Below are 26,896 nucleotides of genomic sequence, written 5' to 3'. Positions count from 1 at the left end.
GTCCTAGTTTAAAGTTGTCATTGAAAAAAAGTCTTTGAGGATCTTGAAATAAAAAGGGAAGCTGAACAAAAGAAGCCCAGGAATGACTCAACTGCTGATGGTTCCCTCGCTCCTGGCTGGAGCGTGGCAGCTGAAGAAAGCGGCACGGCCGTCATTCCATCATGGTGTCTCCTGACTGCTATTAGGAGTGTTACCATGGCGATGTTTAATTGGCTGTCTTACTCATGCAGCTGATGTCGATATGGTTCCTTACAGGGAAAAATTCGATTAATTGCTTTACTTTGAGATGGCAAACAGTAGTGAGGTTAGAGCGGTGAATAGAGAGAGATTTGCCCCTCGCTGAGGTGCTGTTTGCAGAGAGGTGAACTCTTCGGAAGGAGAGGAATGAGCAGAACAAAGCTGCAATCAGGCAAATATAAAAAACAATATAATATTAGTGAGTGAAGGTGTTAGGAGAGGTTTTACAGCTTCTGCCTTCTGGTTTTGGTTTTAAATCAAACGTCTGATGTCCCAAAATCTTTAAAAGTGATATCAAGTGGTCAGTTTACAACTGAGCTGAGGCCAAGCTTATTGGGAGGTGCTACCCCTTCTCTGGGCCTGGTCAGGGAACGGAGCAGGCACAGGAGGGTTTTGGGATGTCCTGAAGAGCAACGCTGTGTGGGGAGAGGTGAGATGGGTAAAGGGAATAATGGGCCCATATTGTGATAGACTTTGGGGAGTGCGTTTGGGTGTTGGCTGTGTTGTGGATACCTGTACTGCCCTGTGTCTCTCTCACACATCAGACCTCTGCTGGGCTGGCTGGTTCAGAGATGGTGGAGCCTTTGGTGGTGTTTTTGCTGTGAGATGTGCTGAGCAGTGTCCCACAGGTGATGTCAAAAGCCAAGGTGAATGCAGGCAGTGCTGGGGACATTTCCCGCTCCTGAATTGCTCTTCCTGACCCACGTTCATCATTGTCTCATGGAGCAAAGGTGTGAAGTCTTGCAACTCCTTTGCATTTTGACTTTCCACTCTCTTCAGCTCTTTTTTCTGCTTTGCCAGAGTTTGACTGAGATGGGAAATTGATATTGCCATGCTGATGTACTCCAAACAGTGTATAAAGCTTTATGCTGCCGGTAAAAAATAAAACAGTGATTAGCCCCATTTGTCACGAGGCCAAGAGTAACGAAGGAAGCACCGTTGTCTGATGTGTTTTTCATCAGTGAACGCTGATACTATAGTACTGTCTTGATTTCTAGGTGAAGAGCGTGCAGGATGCAATACGGGAGAAGAAGAAATCCTTCCATTTTCTTGGAGAAGACATCAACTTAGTACCATCAGTAGGCATTTTCATCACCATGAACCCTGGTTACGCAGGGCGAACAGAGCTACCTGAGAATTTCAAAGCTCTCTCCAGGTGAGCCCAGGTCAGGGTTTGTGACCTGGCAGAAACTGTCTTTTGGAACATCCAGGCTCGACCTCATGTCCTTGGGGAATTCACTTGCACAGGGCATTCGCAGGTAGTTTAAGCCTTGCACAACAGGCCTGGGTCTGGGCACGCACAGGCAGGGCAAAGGAGCTCTGTCCCTTGTCGTGGGGAAGGCAGAGGGTGACCTGGCTCATAAAAGAAGGCCTAGAAGATGAAGCTGCAAATGCGCTGCCTGTAAGACCTGTAGTCAAGAAATACTTGTTCTGCGATGCCTCCTCACCTGTCATTTTAGGCCGTGTGCGATGGTTGTGCCAGACTTTGAGCTGATCTGTGAAATTATGTTGGTGGCTGAGGGATTCATCGAGGCCCGGGTGTTAGCCAGGAAGTTCATTACTCTCTACCAACTCTGCAAAGAGCTCCTGTCCAAGCAGGTGAGCCTGATTCTGTGGCTGAGTGGTATGATGAATCTCCAAAATCAGCAGAAACATGGCACTGTGCTGCTCAGCTCCATGGCTAACGTTTCACAGCTTTTATTTAATGGCTGCATTTGCACTGGCTGCTGGGGGAGGAGAGGGTTGGTGATCATCGGAGCAATAAAATTTCCAGACTGCTTTACTGGAGCATCTGCAGGGACAAAAGCGTTTGACCAGCTGCATTAATGGGAGACCTTTCAGTGAGTTTAAATGACACCATGTTTGGGGTAGTATTCAGTGACCTTTTGCTTTCCAGTCTCTTCCTATTGATTCTCCTGCCTGCAAAGGGTTTATGGTGTCCCTCTCTGAGTTCAGCCTTAGGCTGGTTCCAGGTCTTGTTAGAGTTACTGTCAGTGCAAAGCAAATCAGATTTTTCCTTGTCATTATTTGTGTAGATCGAAGCTGGGTCCAGAGGAGACCTGAATCAGGATTCCTGATGATGCAAACCTGATCTTGGCTGTGCCAGCATGAGGCTGGGTGGGATATGCTCTGTCGCAGAAACTTGGTGCTGTGCCTTGAGGGGCCTGGTGGAAGCCATGGCCTCCCACACAGAGCAGTCAGCTGTCGAGCTGTGCTCTGGAGGGTGTTAACAGGACAGAAATACGAACAGTTGTTTGTTGGCTTGAGAGTTCTTCTCATGCCGTTTTGTGGTACTTTTTCAGCAATGTCTTTACTGACCCCTTATTCCTGGACCTCCTCTGAGACCAAACAGGCTTGTCATCTTGTGATGGGCAGGGTGGAGAAACTTGGGTCTTTGGGGCCTCATAATGGACTAACAAGCCTTTCACCTTGGTGGCTCCTGCAGATGCAGGGGGCTGGCTGGCCTTGCTATAGGTGCTTTATGATTTAGGTGAAACAAATTGCTTTGGTCTCTGGAGTGCAAATCCTGCTGCTGTCTTACTGCCAACTGTGAGCCCATGTGATGGTCTGAACAGCTGAATTATTTGACTCTTTAATACTGTCCCTGACGGGAATCTCACCTACTGAGATGGAAACCAGGTCACTCAGGCTGGAGAAGGTCTCTGGCCACAATGCAAATAACAGATTTAGATGTATTTTCATTGCTTACTAGTCTGGCAGTTTGGGAATGGTGGTTCTTCACCCTACATGGTACTGTCTAAGCATAAACTCATGCCTCTTTTTTTTTCTTCCTCTGGTGTAGGATCACTACGACTGGGGCTTGCGTGCCATTAAGTCAGTGCTAGTTGTTGCTGGCTCCCTCAAGCGAGATGACCCAGAGCGACCCGAAGACCAGGTTCTGATGCGCTCTCTTCGTGACTTCAACATCCCCAAGATTGTGACGGATGATGTGCCGGTGTTTATGGGGCTGATTGGGGATCTATTCCCTGCACTGGATGTGCCTCGGAAGCGTGACCTGAATTTTGAGTCGTTTGTGAGGCAGGCTGTGCTGGACCTCCGGCTGCAGGCTGAGGACAACTTTGTGCTCAAAGTAAGACCAAGAGATCTTCTGCTACACCCACGTCGCCATCAAATCATTTGGGTTTTCTCAAACAGCTTTGCTTCTACAAAGAGAGCTCTGCACAGCATTGTCCTTGCAGGCAGATCTCGCTGGAGGGCAGTCAGCTGTGCTGGGTCTGAGGCAGTTGCACCTGCTCCTGAAGTCAGCACTGGATCAGTCTCTGGGCTTCCAAAGGGGCCAACTTTTGTAGGCTCATGAAAGTGTAGCCCCTGGAGAGCAGGGCCTCATCAGGTGGTGGTTGTCAAGTATAAACAGCGCTGAAAGTTTATCTGCAGGCTGAGGATTTCACCCATTGTGATTAGAGTGGCTGGACCAAACTCAATTGTCAAATCTGCTTGTGTCTCAGGGTCACGTCTTTCTAAAGAGGTGGCCCAGTGGGACCTATTTTATAGACCTGAACTTCAGTTTGGCATCTTTGTCTAAAATTTGGGAGTGTTTTTCTCAGGTGGTGCAGCTGGAGGAGTTGCTGACGGTCCGGCACTCTGTCTTCGTGGTGGGTAACGCGGGCACGGGCAAGTCTCAGGTGATGAGATCCCTGAACAGGACTTACCAGATAATGAAGCGACGTCCTGTCTGGACAGACCTCAACCCCAAGGCAGTCACCAATGATGAGCTCTTTGGCATCATTAACCCAGCAACAAGAGAATGGAAAGACGGTAAATGTCATTTCATGTCTGAAATATGTAGATAAAGACGGGTATTTTTAATGAATTTCCCGAGCAGCAGCAGGGTGACTGGTTCTTCATGTGCAGGTCTGAGAGCCCAGGTGCTTGTCTGCTGCCTACAGCCACATGACAGTTTGTTGTTGAAAGGATACACAGGATGTTTTAGCTCTTTGATCTTCAAATGGGAAATATAGCATAAGCCTACTTGATCCTATTGCCCTAAGAATAATTTTAATGCCCATTAATACCAACACTTACCAGTTCCTAAGTGGGGCAGGCAGTTTTTGGGAGTTGGCTGGACCAGTGATGGAAGAGATGTCCCTCCTGCACTGTGGTGTGCACTGGGACCCCAAAAAATGTCCCGTCCCCAGCTTTTCATTGCTGATAGCACGCACAGCAGCCTTAACGTCAGTTTTTCCACTCAGTATGGCTGCCCGATCTCTGTAGCACACCAGCGTTTGCCAAGCTGTTGATCCTGCTTACTCCTGAGGAACATTTCAAACTTGCTGGAAGATTACAGAAAATCTGGAGTGGAAATGTTGGGTTGTGACTGATACATAAAGGCAGCTTCGATTTACGTGTGCGGCGGGTTTGGGAGGTGTGGGGGAGGTGAGGGAAGACATTACCATGAATCATCCACAGCAGCAGATGAGCTGCCACCCACCTCCCCTGGCCCCGCCATGGACCCTTCCCGACCCCCTGCTTTGCTCCAATGCCAGGTTAATTTCTTTCTAATTGTAATTAGGGAGCCTAAATCAAAGTGGCAGAGGGACGTGCAGGGTACAGCCTGAACTGTGCAGACTGGCTGCAGCAGTGGCTGCAGATCGAGGGCAGCGGTGACACCGAACAGCAGGAGGGACATTTTACAGGTGACTGTCCAGTGGTTTCTGGCCTGCGATGGTTTAAATGAAATAGTGGCACTCCTCCCTGAGCTTTCAAGGCAGATGTTTTCTGCAGTAACCATTCCTGAAAATGTTGTTTCATGTTGTCAAAGACCAGCAAGGCAATCTTCACCACAGCCTAGCAAGAGGTGACCTGTTCCCTTACAGATCAGCCCCTGCTTTTCCGCTCCCCAGTTTTATCCTGTCACATTATCAGAAGTTGAAAAGGTCCTACATGTTAGGTGGTAAAAGGTCCCATATGGGAATCCCAAAAGTGTTCTTTGCAGAACAAAACTCTTCTTTTAAACCCCAAGAGAGCCGTGTGCTGTGGATGCACAAGGTCAGGACAGAGGCGCTTTCCTCTCCCCGCTGCCGCGGTGTATCCGAGGGAAGCCCTGATGCCCTGAGACAGCAACTGTTTCTGATGCTAATAATGTCGGAGTGGTTCCCAAGGCGTGTGTCCAACACGTAAGGAACTGGCTGGAGGCAGAGGCGCTGAAGCGTTATTTTTGTTGACCCAGTCTCGGGATCACACACCTGTTCCAGGTGAGCCGTTCTGCATTTGCTGAGCACAAGCTTTGTCTTCAGTCAGATGGTGCCACTAGCTGTTCCTGATCTGGATCACAAAGAAATAGCTTGTCCTGGAGAAAAAAAGAAAAAAAAAAAGAGTTCTTGTCACAATTCACTGGAAGAGAGGCTTTTTTTTAATGTTTGCCTGATGTTTTTTCATGAAGACCAGCATCTCCCGAGGTATTTTCACATGTAGAGGAGAGCAATAGTTTTGTGGAGTTTTCATTTGCTCTGCAGTGCTGCTGCTCTATTCCCAGCCTTCGTGGTCTTCTTAACATTCATTATTTACTCCCCTTGAGACTCTGTATCCTCTCTCTCCTTGATTTTACCAACATTTTGTTCTGTCATTCAATGTCATTCTGTGCTTGTTCTCCCCTCAGTCTCACTAAAGCCATGACCCAGCGTTTAATGCATCTTGATTGCCCTGATATACTTTGAGCCACAAAAAAATATTTATAAGGATTTCCTAGGCATATTCAGGTGGTTTTCTCTGCATTGTATAACTCATGCCGCCTTTTGCCTTTGAGTAGCTACTCTACATTTTTCTTATCCCTTATGATTCTCGGTGGGAATGAAGCTCGTGCGTAGGTCTGCAATCATTTTCAGTAGTGATAACTGATAACCCTTTTTTCACTTTAAAGCAAACTAGAACCGTATTGTGATATAGTAATATTTACGTATAGGCACATAGAGTTTTGCATGTTTGAGAGGAAAGCATTAATTAGAGTAATTTTTACTGTGTTGCTGGAGAAAACCGTTAGAGCAGGTGTCAAGTTCAGTGTTCATCACCATCTTCCTGTCACCCTCCCAGGCCTGTTTTCATCAGTCATGCGAGAGCTGGCCAACATCACGCATGACGGTCCCAAGTGGATGGTACTAGATGGAGATATTGATCCAATGTGGATTGAGTCTCTTAATACTGTGATGGATGATAATAAGGTAATGAATATAAGTTAAAGAAGGAGATATTCTTTGACTGCATGGCATGGTTCAGCCTAAAAATGCAGATGCTGAAATAACACCTCCTAGAATAATGCGGTTGTGTTTCTTCAGATACACCAAACAATATCACATATAGAAAATGGTGCATGAGGGGAAATAGCTCAAATCATGGTTTCATTGTAATTTCCCTTCCTGGAACTGGGCTCATGGATAATCACAGATGTCCTGATTGTAACTCCAGGCCCTTCAAAAATAGGGTGGGGTCATAATTCCACACCTTTTTCCGCCGCTCGAAGGGAGTGCTGTTCCTTTGAGTCATGGAAGACAGTTCTACTACCTGCTGGAAATCAGCTGCATTCCCTCAAGGAACTGTGCTGGCAGCAACCAAGCTTTTTAGTGCAAAGTGCTGAATGCTTTTCGTTCCTGTTCCTGGGGAAGATGTCATTCTGTCTGTCTGTCTGCCCAATGCAGGTGCTGACCCTGGCGAGCAATGAGAGAATCCCTCTGAACCCAACGATGCGGTTGGTGTTTGAGATCAGCCACCTGCGCACAGCCACCCCAGCAACCGTGTCCCGAGCGGGTGAGTCCTGGCCTGAGCTCCGCACTGGGATTTGCCGTGAACCCAGGAGGATCTAGTGCCATTAACCAGTCTTCTGTTGGCCAACTTGACTCCTGTTGCAAGTACCCAACCTGAGATCACAGCGGCCGTGGGTGGACAGGGCAGGTTTCTGACAGACAAACTGAGGATCCTGACCCCAAATGCACATGTGGAGCTGTCATCATCCTGGAGATTTACCCAGAGCACTCTGACTGTTGGTGGGTGATCATGGCTTCAGCGTTGCTGAGTGCTCCTGTTGTGCAAAGCCCTTTGGATGGCCTTTATGAGGAGAAGGACAGTATCTGTCCCAAAGAGTTCTTGATCTTCTGAAGAAGTGCATGAAGTATGGGAGAAGGGAATGGAGGTGTCCCCTAGTTTTACACATGGGGAAATGGGGCCCAGAGCAATGAAACTGCTCAGACAAGACAATGTTCTGAATTTAGGGCAAGGTCATGAAAAGCGCCGTGGTTTCAAGGGTGAAGTTTCTTCACTGTTCATGTTTCTACTCTGCAGTGGGGCAGGAAAAGGGGGCAGGTAATGGGACATCCCGTCATATTTGATAGGGTTTTAGTTGTGTGAAAGTACCTGGTAAACTCTGCTGGAAGAAAGGAACAGTTTCTGCTATGTCTTTACTATATCTTCTCTCTTACCCTGGGCCTAAAGGGATCCTGTACATCAACCCGTCGGATCTGGGCTGGAATCCTCCAGTGAGCAGCTGGATCGACAGGCGAGAGATCCAGTCCGAAAGAGCCAACCTGACCATTTTGTTTGATAAGTACCTGCCCATTTGCCTGGACACCCTCAGAACAAGGTACCATCTGATGAGTGATTGTGTCACCCGTGGTGAGGGCATGGGGACACCTGCCACTGTCCAGCCCAGCTGTGCTGCGCTGGGTTGTGCTGCACATGATCCTCCTTGCCCCTGGAAGCCCTGAGCATCATTGGCTTAAGCTCAGAGAACCAGCAGGGCGAGGTGGGCAAAGTGACGCTCCTGCCTGTATCGTGTTGGTCAGATCTGGTTTTCATCTGATTTTGATTTGATTTTTATTGTATTTCCTGTATCAACTCTCTATCTCTTGGAAAATAATTCCGGCAGATCCCAAAGAGAAAGCTTTTCAGCCTCCTGATGTGTCAGGCTAGACCTGAGCCCACTCCACAAGTTATTTTTCATTAAGAACTTGGGTATTTGGAAGGGTCCTAGTGCTTCTTGGCTTGATTTGGCTTTAAAGCAGTGTCCACAGGGAAGTCATGTGGTTCTTGCTTATCATCATGTGAAACCATTCTCTTTCTCATACTGTGGTGAGGACTGGCCAAAGTAGAGTCCCAGAAAACTTAAGGGAGCATCTCCCATCCTCTACTTGCTTCCTATAGTTGCACTTTCCTTTAAAAACAAAAGAAAAATCAGTGAGCATGGGAGATGTCAGCCAAAAGGGGGATGTGTCAGAAGGGTCTGGAATCAGGACTTAAACATTGTGCTAGGGAACTTCTCTCTGTGGGACCAAGTTGGTTTTGACTGTTGGTAGCAAAGTCAATCGGACGTTTCCCATTCTGTTTGCTGAACATTGTCTCAGAGCGTGAAATCCACGGGATTAGCTGCAGGCAACCCTGAGCTGAGTGTTTTGGTAGCTTGCTTAATTCAGAAATCGTAGAACCAACCTTTCAAATAGCTATAGTTACTTTATGGAGGACTTCAGTGCAGCTACAATATTAGTTTGGAATTCTGTAAGTGTAGCTTAAATGAATGTAAAATGGCAAGATGAAAGGGTTTATTTTATTACTCCTCTATTTGACCGCTTTTGAACTCATCGTGCTCGCAGGAAATCATTGCCTTTAGCAAGTCTTCCATTCTGCTTCTTTCAAGAAGATCAAAGTTTTAAAATGCTTGAAACTTCTGATTATTGTTATTACTTGTATATGTGCCGGTGCCAGCGGGTCTGAGTGTGAGAATGGGTGTTCTCTTTATTGTACCTGGGAATAGGACGCGTACCGCTGACAAGCAGAATGCCAGTATTCTGAAAGAGCATTTCTAGTCTTCCTGGGTTGTGATGGACGTATTGCTTTCTAATTTCCATCCCTTAGATTTAAGAAGATTATTCCCATTCCTGAACAGAGTATGGTTCAGATGTTGTGCTACCTCCTTGAATGTCTCCTGGCAGAGGAGAACACACCTCCTGACTGTCCCAAGGAGCTTTATGAACTTTACTTTGTCTTTGCTGCCGTCTGGGCCTTTGGTGGATCAATGTTTCGAGATCAGGTAAGACGGAAGATGCCTCTTCAGCATCTTTCACACAGTTTGTTTGTGTGGTTTTGTGTTGTTTTGATTTCTTCATACTTTCTGAAACATAGTGCTATGCCAGTAATGCTGTTTTCCTGGGGCTCTCATATAGGTGATAATAAACTAGAAACACAACAATTCCTTTTACGAAAGGCCTCGTTATCCAGGGTGTAACACCACCGGAGAACAGCTGAGGGGTCAGTGGTAGAGGTGGAGGGATGTTTGCTTATGCAGATGCATTTCACTGGGGAGAAACATAAGGTTAACTTATAGAAGCCTGTGGATGTGCATAATGTGATCAAATTAAGACTGATTTATCAGATGGATGTATCAGTGGAGCAGTCTTTCAGCCTTCTGACTGCACAGGTAGACGTGCTACATAACACAAACCAGCCGGTGTTTTGTCACCAGGGCAGAGCAGAGCCGGAGGAACAACCTCCCTTGACCTGCTGGTCATACTTCTCCTAACGCACCCCAGGTGCCATTGACTTTCGTGGCCACAGGGGCACACCTACTCTTGGGTGGTTGCATCCCCTAGTCAGAGGACGCCTTATCCTCAGATCTAAAGTGTGTAGTCCTGATGTCTGGGTCTGCCCACACTGCACTGCTGTCAAGGGCTTGGAGATCCACGTCTGATCTCCGCTGGGCTTGTGTCAAACTCTGTGTTGTCTGGACTATGCGGGAGGTCTCTCCACGAATGTAACACCAGACACCCCTCCCCAGCTCGGGTGGAGGCACTGCCGTTCTTGATGGCTGCTCAAGTGCTCCCAGGGGTCTCTTTGTGTGTTTTCATGTACCTTAACGCCAGACCTAGAGTGTCTGCTGGTCTCTTCAGATTTGCTCCATGCCAAGGATCAGATGCTTCAGGAAGTGCTGAACAACACAGCTCAAGCTCAGCTGGGTGCTCACTTGGTGCCATCACACCTTGTGACCATTGAATGACCTGTGCGAGACCAGCTTCCTTGGTCCTTGTGGAGCCTCCATTTCCCATGTGCCAGCTGGGAAATACTCAGCCTTAGTGTTGCCAGTCTAGGATGACTTAAAGAAACAAAACAAAACACAATAAAGCCTGGGAAGCACTACTTGTCTTTGCTTCAGCAGTACAAGCGCAAGTATGCTGGTGTGCGGTGCTGTGGCAGCTGGCCGCTGTGTTCCCCATGCCGCACAGTCAGTCTCGGGTGCATCAGGCCGGGCTCCTGCCTGCGGTAGTGGCTCTGGGTGGGCTGCAGGAGCAGCTGCAGGCACAGCGACCCTCCGGGAGGCTCCGCCGGGAGCCTGGCTGTGCGTTACTGCCCGCGGTGCTCTGTAAATGTCAGAGCTGAGAGTGCGAGGATACAGCAGTCCGAGCAATGGGGAGCCTGATGAAAAATGATCCAATATAAAATCTGTTTATTGCTTTCCACCGAAGGTGCCCTTCGCGCTGACCTTTCGCGGCCGAAATGTCAGGAGAAACAGTCTGGGAGGCTTCCCACTACTCGGTGCTTGTTGGTGGGTAGCGGGGCCCCTGTATAAAAACAGATGATAGATTTGCCATTTCCTGGCTCTGAAATTAGCGGTAATCCATATGGGGTTTTTATTAAGGAAGTGGTTTGAATTCCACACCGTTCTGGCAATAGAGCTGGGGCTGGAGTGGCTCCGTTTAACCGCGGGGTCAGGGAGGGCGGGCAGCGCGGCACAGCGCGCTTGCAGGCGGTTTGGCTGTGCGGGGTAAGGGCACCCTTGTGGGAAAGCTTTTAGCAGCACGCACGTCCCGCTCCACTGCGGGCGACTCTGCTGCCGCTGCCGAGGAGTTAGAACAACAGGAGAATGGAGAATTACAGGGATTCTGCCTCTCTGAATAGCACGAGTCTGCAAAATCATGGATACTATTAATGTGTTTTTCAAATCCACTGGTCTTTTGAGGGACTGTGGCTCAGGAGGCTTTATGGAGGACACTTGGTTCAGTTCAGCAACAAACCCAGGTTTCCTTATGGAGGCCGAGCAGCCTATGGACAATGTGTTGGTGACCCCACATTGTATGGCTATGGGGAGGAGAGACCCGCAGACACCCCAGGAACAAACTGTGCTGTTAAAACGGGCTAAATGATGCGTCCGGTATTTCACAAACATCTTTCTCACAGCAATTTTCCTCTCCTCCTCCCCTCCACCTCTCTCCAGTTCCCATTGTCCACATGGGAAGGTGTTTGGGCAGAATGGCTGGCCCAATGTCATACAGGAGACCTAGGGCAGAGGAGGGGACTAAGCACATTTTGTGAGTCCTGACCCAGCATCTAAAGCAAAACTGTCACCCCAGTTGAAAAAATTCAGATGCTCCAAAATCTCCATGTGTAGAAAGATACAATGGGGAAAAGCAAGGAAACGGGTGCTTTGAGGGGAATGTGGCAGCGCAGAATCACGGCGGGGTCAAAGGGGCAGACCCTCGCTGCTGCTTTGGTGCGCTGGTGTCTGCAGTCCTGCTTGTCTGAAACGTTGTGGCTTGAAAAGAAGCCAGAAGACAACAACTCACTCTGAATAGAGTGGTGTGATTGATGAGGAAAGGCTTTGGTATGCATGCTGTGACTGACCATGAGCACAGATGTAGACGGATGTTGTGTCCTTGTCTGTTGGAAGAAGTAGGCACCAAGAATCAATCAAGTGGTCTGTTTAGTCATAGGCACGTATTTCTCTTTTTCAAATTGATCCATCTATCTAGTCTCAGACATACCAAGAGTGATCAACACAGAGGATGAATTATTTAGATGAATAAATAGGACTGATGAGCAGAAATGAAGAAAATGAAAAATTAGGCTTAATAGCAGGAAAAATGATAAGAACTTTATGCTGTGGAATATATTTTAAGGACTAATCCCGCTCTGGTGGACTGGGATAGATAACATTCTCCATTACTAATTAATTGATCCAGATTAGTGTATTTTCTCCACTTTTTGTCTTATAGCTTGTGGACTACAGAGTGGAGTTCAGCAAGTGGTGGGTGGCAGAATTCAAGACTATCAAGTTTCCCTCTCAGGGCACAGTCTTTGACTTCTACATTGATCCAGAAACGAAGAAGTTTGAACCTTGGTCTAAACTTATTCCTCAGTTTGAATTTGATCCAGAAATGCCCTTACAGGTATGTGAACCTTGCACGTGTTTTGTCTGGGAAGAGCACATGCATTTTAGTGACTGTATGCAGGCATTTCAATTGAAGTCTCATTCGAGGTCAAGCACTTCATAATAAGAATGGCATTCCGTCCTGGTTTTGTTAAAAACAAGTTTCTCTTTTAGTGAATTTGCCTGTCAGGTAAAACCTTCATATCAGCTGCGTTTTCCTGGAGAACCAGATCCATGTTTTGGTAAACATAGCAATGGAATGTGAGGTTATTGATAAGGACAGATTCGCATCTCGCGAGAGGGGCAATGAGAAACAGGTGACCAAGAAACTGACAAACAGAGTATAACATCCCATTCACGTGAATACTTCATATAAAAGTGGGAGATCACGAGGATCTCGTCCATTTTGCTTATGGCCGAGATTAGGAGAGGACCTTGCTGGTCGTCCCTGCGAACTGAGGCCTCATGACAGACTGAATCCAGCTCCGGTTGGCTGCACAGTCCAGTCCAGGACTTCAGGTGCCAGCTCTGCAGTTGCTGGGGCTTTCAAGATTGGTTTTGTATATTTTGTATTATTTTCTCTATTCTTATTAGTAGCATTAGTAAAACATCTTTAATTTTTCCAATTCTCTTCTATCTATCCTTCTTTCCCTCCCAATCACCTGTCCTGAGTGGGAATGGGGGAGAGAGAGGGGCTGAAGGTGGGGGAGAGGGGGCTAACAACACATCTGCCATGGTTGTATTGTCACCCCACAATCAAAACCCTTGACACATTCTTTATGAAGTACAACTCAATTACCCATCTTTCTTTACTGTACTTTGACTGTGAAGACTCATCCTCCATCCATCTTCCAGAGCTGAGTGATGTACATGAGGCGCAGGCTCAGAGACACCTATGAGCCAGGGCTGGTGTGCCCAGGGTGCGGGATGGAGGTGCGTTTGGCCTGCAGAGAGAAGCAGGATGTGGGACAACGTAGTGACAAAGTCCCTGAGACACCATCTCGTCATTCTGCGTGGCTGAAAATAGGGTTGTTTATATGATTTGGACGAAAAATGAGAGTTGCTGCAGGTAGTGAATTGCGTTTGCCAGCTATGCCTTTCTTTCCTTTTAGAGGTGCCACAGTGAGCAGATGACTTGTAAAAATTGTTACCATTTTAGCAAAATGTGTGTTTGCGGGGAGATCCAGATGTTGCTCTCAGCATCCCGCTGTCATTGTTTCGTCTGTACAGATAGTTTGACTTGAATGGTTGGTAGCAGTGTATTGTTCCCTTCCTAGCGCCATCTAGAAACTCAGGTCACCGCACTCATTCCTGGCTCTCCCAGTTTGATGTCTCCTCAGAACATGGCAGTGGGGTGGTGCCACAGATGGGTACACTTACCTGCTCGTTTTGCCCCTCTCAGGCTTGCCTGGTGCCCACCACCGAGACGGTCCGTGTGCGGTACTTCATGGACAGGCTCCTGGAGCGCCGGCGCCCCGTGATGCTGGTGGGCAACGCCGGCACGGGGAAGTCTGTGCTGGTGGGGGACAAGCTCTGCTCACTGGATACGGACGCCTATGTGGTGAAGAAGGTCCCGTTTAACTACTACACCACCTCTGCCATGCTGCAAGGTAAGACAATGGCTGAGATGTGGGACTTCTGCCTGGCAGGTCACCAAATTCCTGGGGTGTCCGTCGGGGTTTGGAGCTGGGTGTGCACTGTGGGCACTGCACTGGCACCCACTGACTCTTAAATCCCACTGTGAAACTCACTGGTCCGCAGACTCCTGGTTTTATGGAAAATGGCATTTCCCAACATGAGGGATTGAATTCTGAACACCACGACTCTGGTTCAGGGCTGTGCAAAGCACACACTTAAATCTGCTGCTGTTCTCTACAGCACACAGCTCGTACTTGACTTGAGGTGTGTCTTTAATACGCTTGAATTTAAGCCCGTGCTGAATAGAATGGGTTGCTTGGCTGGGATCTAAGCTGTCCTCAGAGTGCAATGATGGGAATTGCATCCCAGTTGTCAGTGAGGACAGTGCTAATGGGGATGTGCAGGTGCTGCTGGTTCCTGGGCTGTCCCCCGCATCCTGATGCAGCCCCGTGTGCTCCCACGGAGCGGGTGCCACATCCCACCGCCCCAGGGGACACGGCTGCTGACCCTGGGAGGCTCTGACCTGGGGAAGCCCATGAGAATATCTTTGATGAGGATTTTGGCACATCAGTGAAAGATGAAGTTTGAGACCAGGATAAGGTCAGTTCTGCTGTGTAGTCTTTTCACAGATGAAGAGAAAGAGGGAATTGTTGAAAAGTGACTCATTTTGGAATGGTATTTTCACTTTCAGTTGACCTAAAGAGAGAGGATAATTTTCTACATGTATTTATTAATCAGGAATGAAACAACCTTGCTTGTTTTGAGTTGAACAACAGCTGTGGGTCACTGTAAACCAAAATAACTTCCTTTATGGAGTTTGGTCTGACCCAAGTGTCCTGAAATCCCTTTACTCCCTCTACAGGACCAGCACCAGTGAGACCAAGGTTTTAACCTTCACCATGTGGGTTTTTCCTGGCCAGGTGGCCCTGGGGCGAACACGCTCACGGCCATGAGCGTCACAGCCCCTGTCTGTGCTCTGCTGGGCTCCCGGCACTGCAGATGTTTTAAGGAAGGTGTCAGAGTTTAAAGTTGCCCTGTGGGCCTGATCCACTCGCAGAGGTGACAGCACAGGCTCAGCCCACGCTGTGTCACCTGGGGCTGTGTCGTGGAGTCACGGCAGCTTTCTGGGGCAGGTCTGAAGGGTTTTGGGTCTTGCTAGTGTGTGATGGCTGCAGTCTCCCTCCTCCCTCCCAGGTGCCCCTTTGCTTTTTTCCCTGTGTTGGGGTCTCTGCAAAATGTCCTTGAGCTGCTAAATGGGCTGAGCTGTCTGGCTGTCTGTCTGTCTGTCTGTCTGTCTGTCTCTCTGTCCAGCTGCCTGGGTGGGGGACAAAGATGCTGAGGGACCTAGAGATTCTTTCTTATGGGGAGAGACTGAGAGCTCTGGGGCTGTTGAGCTGGAGAAGAGAAGCTGAGAGGGATCTGATCAATGGGATCAATATGTCAGGGTGGCTGTCAGAGGATGGACCAGAGTCTGTTCAGTGGTGCCCAACGCCAGGGTGAGGGGCAGCGGGCACAGACTGAAACACAGGAGGCTCCATCTGAACATGAGCAGAAACTTGTTTGCTGGGAGGTGCCAGAGCCTGGCCCAGGCTGCCCAGAGCGGGTGTGGAGTCTCCTTCTCTGAGACATTGAAACCCGCCTGGACCCACCTGTGTGATCTGCTCTGTGACCCTGCGTGAGCAGGGCTTGGACTGGGGATCTGCAGAGGTCCCTTCAGCCCAACCAGCCTGGGATCCTGTGATTCTGTGAATGTGCAGCCGTTTGTCTCCAGCTGGATGGGCGAGTGTGTGCAGGTGTTATTTGTACAGGCAGACCTGGCACCGTGTCCCTGGTCATGAGCTGTGGGCTGAGTCAGTGATTTTCTTCCCCTGCACAGAGGAGCAAGTTGTCTTGTGTGTGGATGAAGATGTGGTGGTGAGATTTGCATTGAGAAGCATGATTTATACTGCTTGGCCTGGATCCCTGCTGCTCATTTTTTAGAGTTAATTTGTCCCTTTTTGTGTAGTTTGTCACTTGGCTGCTTTATTCTTTTCCCCAGCAGGCACATCTTTAAATTTGTAAAACATGGGCACAAAGTAATTTTGGATTTTTTCTTACTTAAAAAAGATCCTAACCTGAGTTCCAGTAGTTCCTTAGACAAGGTGCCTGTTGCTGCAGAGATGTATAAGATGCAGCCCTTAGGGGAAGCAGAGTTGTTGTTCAACCCATCCCTGCATCCTGTGGCTTCCAGAAGCGCCATGTGCACAGGGGTTAAAAGGAGCCCAACACTCTCTCTGCCTGAACCTGGGGCCAGTTTGGGGATTTTCTGTAGTTTATTGTGACTAAATACCACATTCTGTGGCATTTGCCCTGGGCCTCGCTCTGCTTCGTGCCCTCTTGGGCCTCTGCCCCTCCATCAGATGTAGCCCTGACTTCTGTCATTCAGAGAAATTGCAATAAATCTTGTGGTTTTTTTTGTTTGGGTTCCTTTTTTCCCTCTCCCTTGCTCCCCAACCAGAAGGTACGAGGTGTCCAGACTGTTTCTTTGAGGTGCTGGTTTGAGTATGTGTCAGGATCTCACACAGACACACCGCCCCTTATTATTATTGTGAGATACGGCTTTGAATTAAAATACCACTTCCACGAACATGTCACTTGATCCCCAGTAATTGCATTTCAGTGTGATGAATCTCTTGCGTACTTGTTTAACCTCAAAAAGGGCTGATTTTATATGTTAATTAGGGACTAATTAAATTTAAATTAAATGCTTGTTTGAAACACTTAATTTAACTTGCTACCAGAAATTTCAAATATTGTGGTTTTATTGAACGGGGAGAGAAGCTCCGCTGAGGAAAGATTCATCATTTTTCGTAGCACAATCCATTCCTTTGTGCAGCAACTGTCTGTGACAAGAAATCAGCTGCGTTTTGAGTGGTGAGCAAGGCAAGCTGTCTGCAGTGCACCCAAGCAGGAAAAACCCAGCGTTTTGAAAGGTCTGTGATCTGAAACAAACCAACGGAATAGAAATCTTCCTTAACAACTTTTGCACGTGATAATAAATGGCTTAAAAAGACTCCCAGTCCCGTTTACATTTGCCAGTCTTCCCTAATTACAAAGAGTTGCTACTTACCGTGTGCTGCTTTATAGCACCTTATAGGTCTGTTGCCAACCCAAAACTGCTAATGAAACAAATTCTTCGAGTAAGCACAGGGCAGAAAACCCACCCGGGGTCTGGGCAGAGGAGCGTTGCTTCCGTTTGCTTTTCCACTTACTGAGACAGTAAAGGTTGCCTGGGCTGCAATCAGAGGAATCAATAACCTATAGAACATGATGTGCAGCGACGTGGGGTGATTTTTATTAAATATCAGCCCAGGATTATAAATATTCCCCACGTTTTATGAGCTAGAGCAACATATGACCCCAGCCTTCTGCTAAAACAAATTAAAGTCTTCCAAGGCTTTGAAATGCGAAACTGTTCTCTCCGTGCTTTCCTTTGCGTGTGCGTGACCCTACTTGAAACTAGGTGGTAATTTGACAGCTCGTGTTGGAATGAAGTCTTGTCACATTATCTGGAGGGTTGGGTAACGCTGGTGAGAAGATCAGGGAACTTATGATTATTTGATGCATTTAAATAAAAGTGTCATGTTGGTTGTTCTGAAGATGTCCAGGAATTTGGCCCTGAGATCGCCTATTTTTGTCTAACAGGGTAAAAGATGCATATATTCACAAAACCAGCAGCTTTGCTCGTGGGCTTCTGTGCCCGCAGCATCCATCTCCCTTTCTCCATCGCAGCGCCCAGTGCCTGCTGCCCTGGCCACGCTGCAGTTGCCGCATCGCCGGGGCAGGCAGCAGGGGATGCTCACTGCTCTGGCACAGCCACCTCTGCAAGCAAGATTTCGTTTAAAAAATTATGCAGAAGAGATTCAAAAGGCTTTATCTTGCATGAAAAGCTCTTGTTTGCTCTGAGGTAGACATGTTTTGTAGCAGACGAAGTTTGTTGTATTTTTGTTTGGAAGGAAGAGTTGAGAGCTTTCTGATTTAAGTCAAACCAAAGTGCTGACCAAGGGTCCCTGCAGGGCTCCCAGCTGCACTGTAGAATCATAGAATCAGTTTGGTTGGAAGAGACCTTCAGGATCATCGAGTCCAACCGTAACCCAGCTCTAGCACTCTAGTCCCTGAGAACCTCATCTCCACGTCTGTCCAACCCTCCAGGGCTGGTGACTCCAGCACTGCCCTGGGCAGCCTGTTCCAATGCCCCACAGCCCTTTGGGGAAGAAATTGTTCCCCAGATCCAGCCTCAGCCTCCCCTGGTGCAACTTGAGACCATTTCCTCTGCTCCTGGCGCTTGTTCCTGGGGAGCAGAGCCCGACCCCCCTGGCTCCAAGCTCCTTTCAGGCAGTTCAGAGATCAGAAGGTCTCCCCTCAGCTCCTGTTCTCCAGCTGAACCCCCAGGCCCCTCAGCTGCTCCTCATACAGCTGCAGCTGGGGGACATCTCAGCTCCTTGAGGGGCCGCTGTAGCTACACACAGCACAGCATTGAGCTGGGCTGAGAAATCATTTTTATTTTGCAGCAGTTGCTCTCCCAGTAGATGAGCTTTGCACCTCTGCCTCCCTACAGGTATGCTTGAGAAACCTCTGGAGAAAAAGGCTGGTAGGAATTATGGCCCTCCAGGTACCAAGAAGCTCGTGTACTTCATTGATGATCTCAACATGCCCGAGGTGGACGCTTACGGGACAGTGCAGCCCCATACGCTGATCCGGCAGCACCTGGACTACGGCCACTGGTAGGAGCCTGCTTGGGCTTGGTTGTCGGAGACCTTTTTGTTCAGCTCCAGTGCTGGGGAGTGGGTTTGAGAGAATCTCAAAGCGTGGGTCCCTCTTCCCATTGCATACTGCTGGGCTAGAGCTGGTTGGGAGGCTCTGGGTGAACTGAGAGTTGAGCACCCTCAGGGCTTCCCCTGTCCCCAGCAAACAAATTCACTTAGAATCACAAAACGTCCTGAGCTGGAAGGGACCCGCAAGGATCATCGAGTCCAGCTCCTGTCCCTGCACAGGACAACCCCACAGTTCACACCGTGTGTCCGAGGACGTTGTCCATCGCTTCTTTAATACCGCTTGATTGCTTACTCATAGCTGGGTTGAGAGGAGCTTTGCTCTGCTCTTGCTGTGGCTTGTGACTGTGGTCCCAGTGCAAAGCCTGCGAGGGGAGCGCGATGCTCGGCCTTGCTGCCCCGCGACGCTGAGAGCAGAGGCGGCTGTGGATTTGGCCTCAGCTGGGGTGAACCCCCCTGCTGTGAGCACCTAACATTGTCTTCTGTCAGGCAGCAGCAAACAACCATTATCTAGGCAGAGGTGATTTGAAGGAAAAGCAGTGACTGTTTTGGAAGGAGATTGGTGTGTTTTACACTTTAGCCAGCAGCTCTGTGTGGGACATGAATATTTGCATCTCTCCACAGGGAATACAGGGCAGGGACGCATTGCAATTTCCACTCTCCTCAGCTGTGTGCATGCCTGAGCTCTGCCAAAAGCTTCCGAGGAACAGAGACAGTGGAGCGGAGGCAGAAATCTTGGGCTGTGGGTGTCAGGGAAGTCAGGCAGATAGAGGGTGAGGGAGCTGCGAGGGAGCGTTGGAGGCACAAGGGGCTGCAGCGAGGAGTAGGGGGATGCAGTGAGGCGCAGAGGGATGCAACGAGGTGTGGGGGATGGAGTGAGGCATGGGGGATGCAGCGAGGTGCGGTGGGATGCAGCAACGTACAGGGGATGCAGCGAGGTGCGGTGGGATGCAGCAACGTACAGGGGATGCAGCGAGGTGCGGGCGGATGCAGCAACGTACAGGGGATGCAGCGAGGTGCGGGGGGATGCAGCAACGTACAGGGGATGCAGCGAGGTGCGGGGGGATGCAGCAACGTACAGGGGATGCAGCGAGGTGCGGGGGGATGCAGCATCGTACAGGGGATGCAGCGAGGTGCGGGGGGATGCAGCAACGTACAGGGGATGCAGCGAGGTGCGGGCGGATGCAGCAACGTACAGGGGATGCAGCGAGGTGCGGGGGGATGCAGCAACGTACAGGGGATGCAGCGAGGTGCGGGGGGATGCAGCAACGTACAGGGGATGCAGCGAGGTGCGGGGGGATGCAGCAACGTACAGGGGATGCAGCGAGGTGCGGGGGGATGCAGCAACGTACAGGGGATGCAGCGAGGTGCGGGGGGATGCAGCAACGTACAGGGGATGCAGCGAGGTGCGGGCGGATGCAGCAACGTACAGGGGATGCAGCGAGGTGCGGGCGGATGCAGCAACGTACAGGGGATGCAGCGAGGTGCGGGGGGATGCAGCAACGTACAGGGGATGCAGCGAGGTGCGGTGGGATGCAGCAACGTACAGGGGATGCAGCGAGGTGCGGGCGGATGCAGCAACGTACAGGGGATGCAGCGAGGTGCGGTGGGATGCAGCAACGTACAGGGGATGCAGCGAGGTGCGGGCGGATGCAGCAACGTACAGGGGATGCAGCGAGGTGCGGGCGGATGCAGCAACGTACAGGGGATGCAGCGAGGTGCGGGGGGATGCAGCAACGTACAGGGGATGCAGCGAGGTGCGGGCGGATGCAGCAACGTACAGGGGATGCAGCGAGGTGCGGGGGGATGCAGCAACGTACAGGGGATGCAGCGAGGTGCGGGCGGATGCAGCAACGTACAGGGGATGCAGCGAGGTGCGGGGGGATGCAGCAACGTACAGGGGATGCAGCGAGGTGCGGGGGGATGCAGCAACGTACAGGGGATGCAGCGAGGTGCGGGGGGATGCAGCAACGTACAGGGGATGCAGCGAGGTGCGGGGGGATGCAGCAACGTACAGGGGATGCAGCGAGGTGCGGGGGGATGCAGCAACGTACAGGGGATGCAGCGAGGTGCGGGCGGATGCAGCAACGTACAGGGGATGCAGGGAGGTGCGGGCGGATGCAGCAACGTACAGGGGATGCAGCGAGGTGCGGGCGGATGCAGCAACGTACAGGGGATGCAGCGAGGTGCGGGCGGATGCAGCAACGTACAGGGGATGCAGCGAGGTGCGGGCGGATGCAGCATGCCATGGGTCCCCTCCCAGACACATCGAGGCCTTCTGCCCATGTGCTCAGCAGTGCCCACTGGGCACTGTATTGCATGCAGGAAGTTATCATCTCACCAGTATAATAGGCTCAGGTAGGATCTCTCAGCAAAGCATATTTTATTAACGATTTTGCAAGGTCGGGTGTTCCACCTAAAGGTAGGCACACAAAACAGGGCAAAAAGCCACTGCTTATATCCACCCCTAATCCCAACTGCAAATTCCCTCCCCAGTTCCCCGTTGGTTGGGTACGGCAGGGTTTACAGACTACCTGACACTTCCTAGCTGCCCAGGCTCAGTTTACCTGTCTCACGACTCCATTCTAATAACCCTTCCCATTATTTCTTTATTTTCATTGAAGGTGTGTTTTCTTGACTGTCTGAATTTTAACCACTGGAATGGTTTTCAATTCCTCCACACCCGCTCTGGGCAGCCTGGGCCAGGCTCTGGCACCTCCCAGCAAACAAGTTTCTGCTCATGTTCAGATGGAGCCTCCTGTGTTTCAGTCTGTGCCCGTTGCCCCTCGCCCTGGCGTTGGGCACCACTGAACAGAGTCTGGTCCATCCTCTGACACCCACCCTGAGATACTGATCCCATTGATCAGATCCCTCTCAGCTTCTCTTCTCCAGCTCAACAGCCCCAGCTCTCTCAGTTTCTTGTCACAAGAAAGGTGCTCCAGATCCCTTAGCATCTTTGTAGCCACCGCTGGACTCTCTCCAGTAATTCCTTGTCCTTCTTAAACCAGGGAGCCCAGGACTCCCTGTCCTCCCCCGGCAGCAGCAGCCTGCTGACCCTTGTCATGTCCCACCTGGCGCTATGGTTGGGGGAAGTGTGACTGAGATTTGTCAGTCCCCTGGGTTGGAAAAAAGTACATACAATCCTGAAGGTCCACAAACAAAAGACCTTTATTTTTTGTAGCTTGGTCCAATTGGCAAATGACTCAGTGGCAGAAGGATTTATGTTACTTAAGCTCAATCGATAAACAGTTTAGCAGCGAAAAGATTCACATGAAAGAGTTTTGTGGCACAAGTGGGGCTCTAAACCTTATGTTACTGTATTACTCACAAAAAGGAAGGCAAAGAAATAGGAATATAGGAAGGAAAGAGAGAGGAAGAAAAGAAGGGGAAAGGAAGGGGGAAGGAAATGGGAAGGGAAGGAAAAGGAAAGGGAAAGGAAAGGTCTCACCACCCTTAGGGCTCCGTGGTGTGTTTGAGGGGTTTGTAGTCTCAGGTCCCATTCCTATGCAGGAATGCTTGGGTCTGTAGTCAGGGTTCAGCACCCTGTGGTGTGTGGTTCGGTTCCCGTGGTCAGCCCGGTGGGTGGAAGGGTCCCCAGGGTGGCACCCTGCCCGTGCTGGCACAGGTTTTATAGGGTTTATAGCCCTCGGGATCACCTGGGCTTTTGTGCAGGCGTCACTGGGGGTGATTGTGGAAGATGGGGGAGGCCCGAAGGGTCTCTCAGCCTGGGCCTTGACACCGTGTCGGGCCTGTCAGCGCACAGGCTGCGTGTCCTTCAACACAGCACTGCCTGTGTCACCCAGCCTTTGTCTGTGGCTGTCACCTCGGCCTTGACATGTAAATCACCATTCACCTGCTCACGATGGCCCGTCTCCCATGACTGGGTGTTGCAGGGCTGGGTTTGCCACAGTGTTTGAGAGTCACCCTTGTAGTCTCTCACACCCTGTCCCGGGTTGGGATCAAACCAGAGACACTCCTGCTGTTTTCTGCCATTTCCATGCAAGTGAAGAGTATGGCCCAGGGGCTTTGCTCAGTGCTTATTACTGATAGAAATATTAGCTACAGGTTGTTGAAGCTGAAGGATTTCCACCAGGAGCAGGACTCGCGTGTGCCAGGCCGTGTACAGATAGGCCGGCAACCTGGGCCTGGGCCTCATCTTGGCAAGACGCAGAATTTGACCCCCTGAAGACAAGCGGCCTCTGGCAGCCCAGGGACACGTACTGAGAGAGGCAGTGGCCGTGGTCACTGTGCTGCTGCTTGTGTTTTGCCCGAAGGTACGACCGGACCAAGCTGTCGCTGAAGGAGATCACGAACGTGCAGTATGTGTCGTGCGTGAACCCGACGGCGGGGAGCTTCACCATCAACCCTCGGCTGCAGGTAAAGCCCTGCACAACGGCAGGTGCATCGCTGGGTTTATTTTGGGGTGGATCATTTAAACGTGAGGTTAGAGGACAACCACTGGCAGATCCTGCTGTTGTTTTATCAGTACAAATGGCACGAATCTGTCGAGTGACTGTGATTCCTAATAGTGAAGCACCGAACTGGGTCCCTTATTCCCTTGTTTGTTTTTCCTCGCATTCTGCAGCTCCGTCAGAGGAGGAAGTCAAAAGTTGCCAGCCAGCTTAACACCTACTTTCAGGACAACCTTCTGGTCCATACAGGCAGATTTTGCCTTCATTTAGCTCGTATTTAGCTCTGAAGCATGGTGCATTAACGCCGCCTGCTTTCCAGAATTGTCTGCTGCAGCTGTCATAAAAAAGAGGTGTGGGGGAGAAACCCAAACGAAGAAAACAGACAAAACTAAAAAAAAACCCAAGCCACACCAAAACACAACAACAACAAAAACCCCAACAAACCCCAAACCAAGCAACCAAACAAAACCAACAAAACAAAGAACACCAAAACCAACCAACCAACCAAATCCCCCCAAAAACCTAACCGAACAAAAAAACCCCAAGCCAAACAAAAAGCAGTTCAAGCGCTGCTGATAACAGAAGATTTGGGAAGAGATCTTAAACATTAGACTTTGATTTTTGGGAGCTGCCAACCGATGGAGGGACTGGGTAGCAGTGAGCAAAATTCATTTCATCATGGAGAAACCTAATGACCAGAGTCAGCTTGGACCCTGGCTCCTCTTCAGCAAGGTGTGGAGTTAAAATGAAGTGTCCCATGGGCAACTTTGCAAGTTCCAAATTAGTAAAGAGGTCCTCTGGGAGATGGCACCTTCCAGGGGCTGCTCTTAATAGAGACAGTGACTGGGCTTTGTCAGAGGTCGGTGGGACCTTCAGAGCCCTTTGGCTCTTCAATGGACTGCACTTCCAGTGTAGCATTGGTGAGATGCAGTTGAAAATCCCTGGTTTAGTGAGCAGAGTGATGTCACTTCCCACCTGAGCTCTGCTGGCAAACTGGGAGAGGGAAATAACCTTGTTCAGGTGGACTGCAAATCAGAGAATCATAGAACAACCCAGGTTGGAAGGGACCTCAAAAGATCATCTGGTCCAGCATTTCATGGGAAAGGGAGCCTAGATGAGATTATCACAGCAAATCCCCAAGGGCATTTTGCTTGAAAGGTGTTTTTCTACCTCTCTGACCTTTCCATGCCTTCCTTTCTCTCCCTCAGCGTCACTTCTGTGTCTTCGCGCTGTCCATCCCTGGGCAGGATGCCTTGTCCAGGATCTCTAGCACCATTTTAACGCAGCACCTGACAAGTGGAAATTTCTCGGGGGCTGTGCAAAAATCAGCTCAGCAGCTGATTGCCCTTGCCCTGGGACTGCACCAGAAAGTAGCCGCTACATTCCTTCCAACAGCCATCAAGTTCCACTACATTTTCAACTTGAGAGACTTCTCCAATATCTTCCAAGTAAGTGCAGTTGCTGTCCTGTGGGACTTGAAGCTTGTCCCGATGCTACAAGAGGCTGCGGAGCTGTGTTCCTCTAGCTCTGGTGGGCAGAATGCAGTCTCCTACCTAAAAATGACACAGCACATGTGTGCCCTGAGTAAAGTGGGTGACCTTAGGCCATTCCTTAATTCCTTGTTAGTTTTGGATGGATTCCAGAACCATTGCCCATGGCTTGGAGAAGCTTAGTTACTTTCCAGCCTCTTGTGGTCAGCGGGGAGGGATGAGTAGTTCCAGATGGATGTGCAGGTTTGGGGTGGGTTGAAACGCCCTCTGGCTGTAGAAGGGACCAGCTGAAGGGAGCTTTGGGCTTCCGACTTCAGCACTTAAATGACTGATGGTGAGTGCGATGGAGCTGCGCTCATCTTTGGGAGCCTCAGTTCCACACGTGTAAATGTGGGGATTAATGGCACTGTTCCACCACACAGGCAAATTATTTTATTGTACTGAAGCAGGTGGTGGATAGTTAGTGGGTTACTGGCCCTGAAGTTAGATCCAGCTTAGCTTGTTGGCCTGTACTGGCATGTCCTCTGAGCTTCTTGATGGTCAGATGCTCAGTATGTGCATGAAGGGTGGCATTTAAAAAGGTGATAATTGAATCAAACCCAGCTTTGACTTAATTGCTAAAACTGAATTTCCACCAGAGCCAGTTCTGTACCAAGGGGAAGTTGTTCAGATTTAGAAATATTTTCTTCCAACAACGGAGAGACTTTTTTTTCCCCTGAAATCTCATACTTTGAAGCAGTAGATATTACTGCTCAAAGAGCCTTTCAGAGTTTAAGGCTGATTAGTAAAATTTGAGAAGGTTCTCAGCAGCCGAATCGAGAGGTTTGGAACACCATAAACTCTTGTAGAACCCCGGTTTGTAACTTGTTGCTGTCCTTCTTAACACCTGTTCTCCTAAGTACGTACTGAAAGTTTGGTGCCTTGTGGTCTGGTCCATCACACAAGAACTGAAGTAATGACGTAGTGGGAAATGCAAAAACAGGGCCTTGAAAAAGTTAATAACTCTTTTGTGCCAAGAAAGAATCAGACCTGTCACTTATGCTCAGCTAAACATCAGCAGCTTTTGATGTTAGATGTGGGTCGTGTTAACTCCTGACTTCTAGTTAATCTGTGCTTTGAAAGGCAGAGAGAGAAAAGCAGCATTTCCATGGGAAGCTTTAATTTTAACTGTAAGCTGCTTGAAAGGTGCTCAGGTTGTGGGATATTAGGAAATGTCCTGCCAGGTCTGGATGCTGGGGCAGGAGCAGCGACTGAGCTCAGGTGTTGTTTGGTTTATCACGTGGCTTCAGGAGTGGGGGAGTCTGGCTCCTGGGCTTCATAATGTTTATTGAAATAGTGGTCCAATTTTTCTTGAAATCCTTCCTTACCTTTTGGATTCATTCTTGATTATTCCTTCACATTAAATATTCTTGAGTTTTTGAGATCTCCTGATATCCTGTTTGTCCCTACGGGAACACAATTTTCTTCCTGAAATTGAGTGTGAAAGAAGCTCTGGACTCCGGGAATGCATTTCCATGTGTTACTTTCATTCAATCTTCATAAACTCATAATTTAGCTCACACTCTCTTGTCCAAACCCTTCTTGTGCAGTGCTGGCTTCAAAGTCAGGTCAGGCTGATCAGCCAAGTTTTGAATGTTTCCATGACTGGAGTTCCCATAACCTCTCCGACCCTTGTCACACCACTAAACCCACTCCACGGTGAAGCTGATATATTTTTATTTCAGTTGGAATTTCCCTTCCTGCAGTTTGTTACCTCTTGTCCTTTTGCTATACACCTCCAAAAAAAATTGGCTCAGTCTTCTCTATAACTCCCTATTAGGTAGTTGTAGACAGAGTGTCGAGGGTTAGGATTGCGGGGTGACAATCAAACCCTGGCAGATGTGTTGTCAACCTCCTCTCCCCCCCACTTCCCCCTTTTGCCCCTCCCTCTCTCCCCTTCCCACTCAGGGCAGGCGATCGGGAGGGAAAGAAGGACAGAGGGGAGAAAGCTGGAAAAGTTAAAGATGTTTTACTAATGCTACTAATAAGAATAGAGAAAATAATACAAAATATACAAAACCAATCTTGTAAGTCTCAGCAACTGCAGAGCCAGCACCCAAAGTCCTGGATTAGACTCTGCAGCCAACCGGAGCTGGATTCAGTCTCTCACTGGCCTCCGTTCGCAGG

The 26,896-nt window shown here is 49.5% G+C and overlaps 1 pseudogene; it reads left to right on the top strand.

The window, feature by feature from the left end:
- The window catches only part of LOC136115870 (dynein axonemal heavy chain 9-like), a 77,643-nt pseudogene extending 51,492 nt beyond the window's left edge, over positions 1 to 26,151 (top strand).
- The last annotated feature ends 745 nt before the right edge of the window (positions 26,152 to 26,896 follow it).

Source organism: Patagioenas fasciata, chromosome 20, assembly GCF_037038585.1.
Source record: "Patagioenas fasciata isolate bPatFas1 chromosome 20, bPatFas1.hap1, whole genome shotgun sequence".
NCBI classification, from domain to species: Eukaryota; Metazoa; Chordata; class Aves; order Columbiformes; family Columbidae; genus Patagioenas; species Patagioenas fasciata.
Note: the sequence above shows the minus strand (reverse complement) of the source record. Positions and strands in the feature narration are given on the sequence as shown.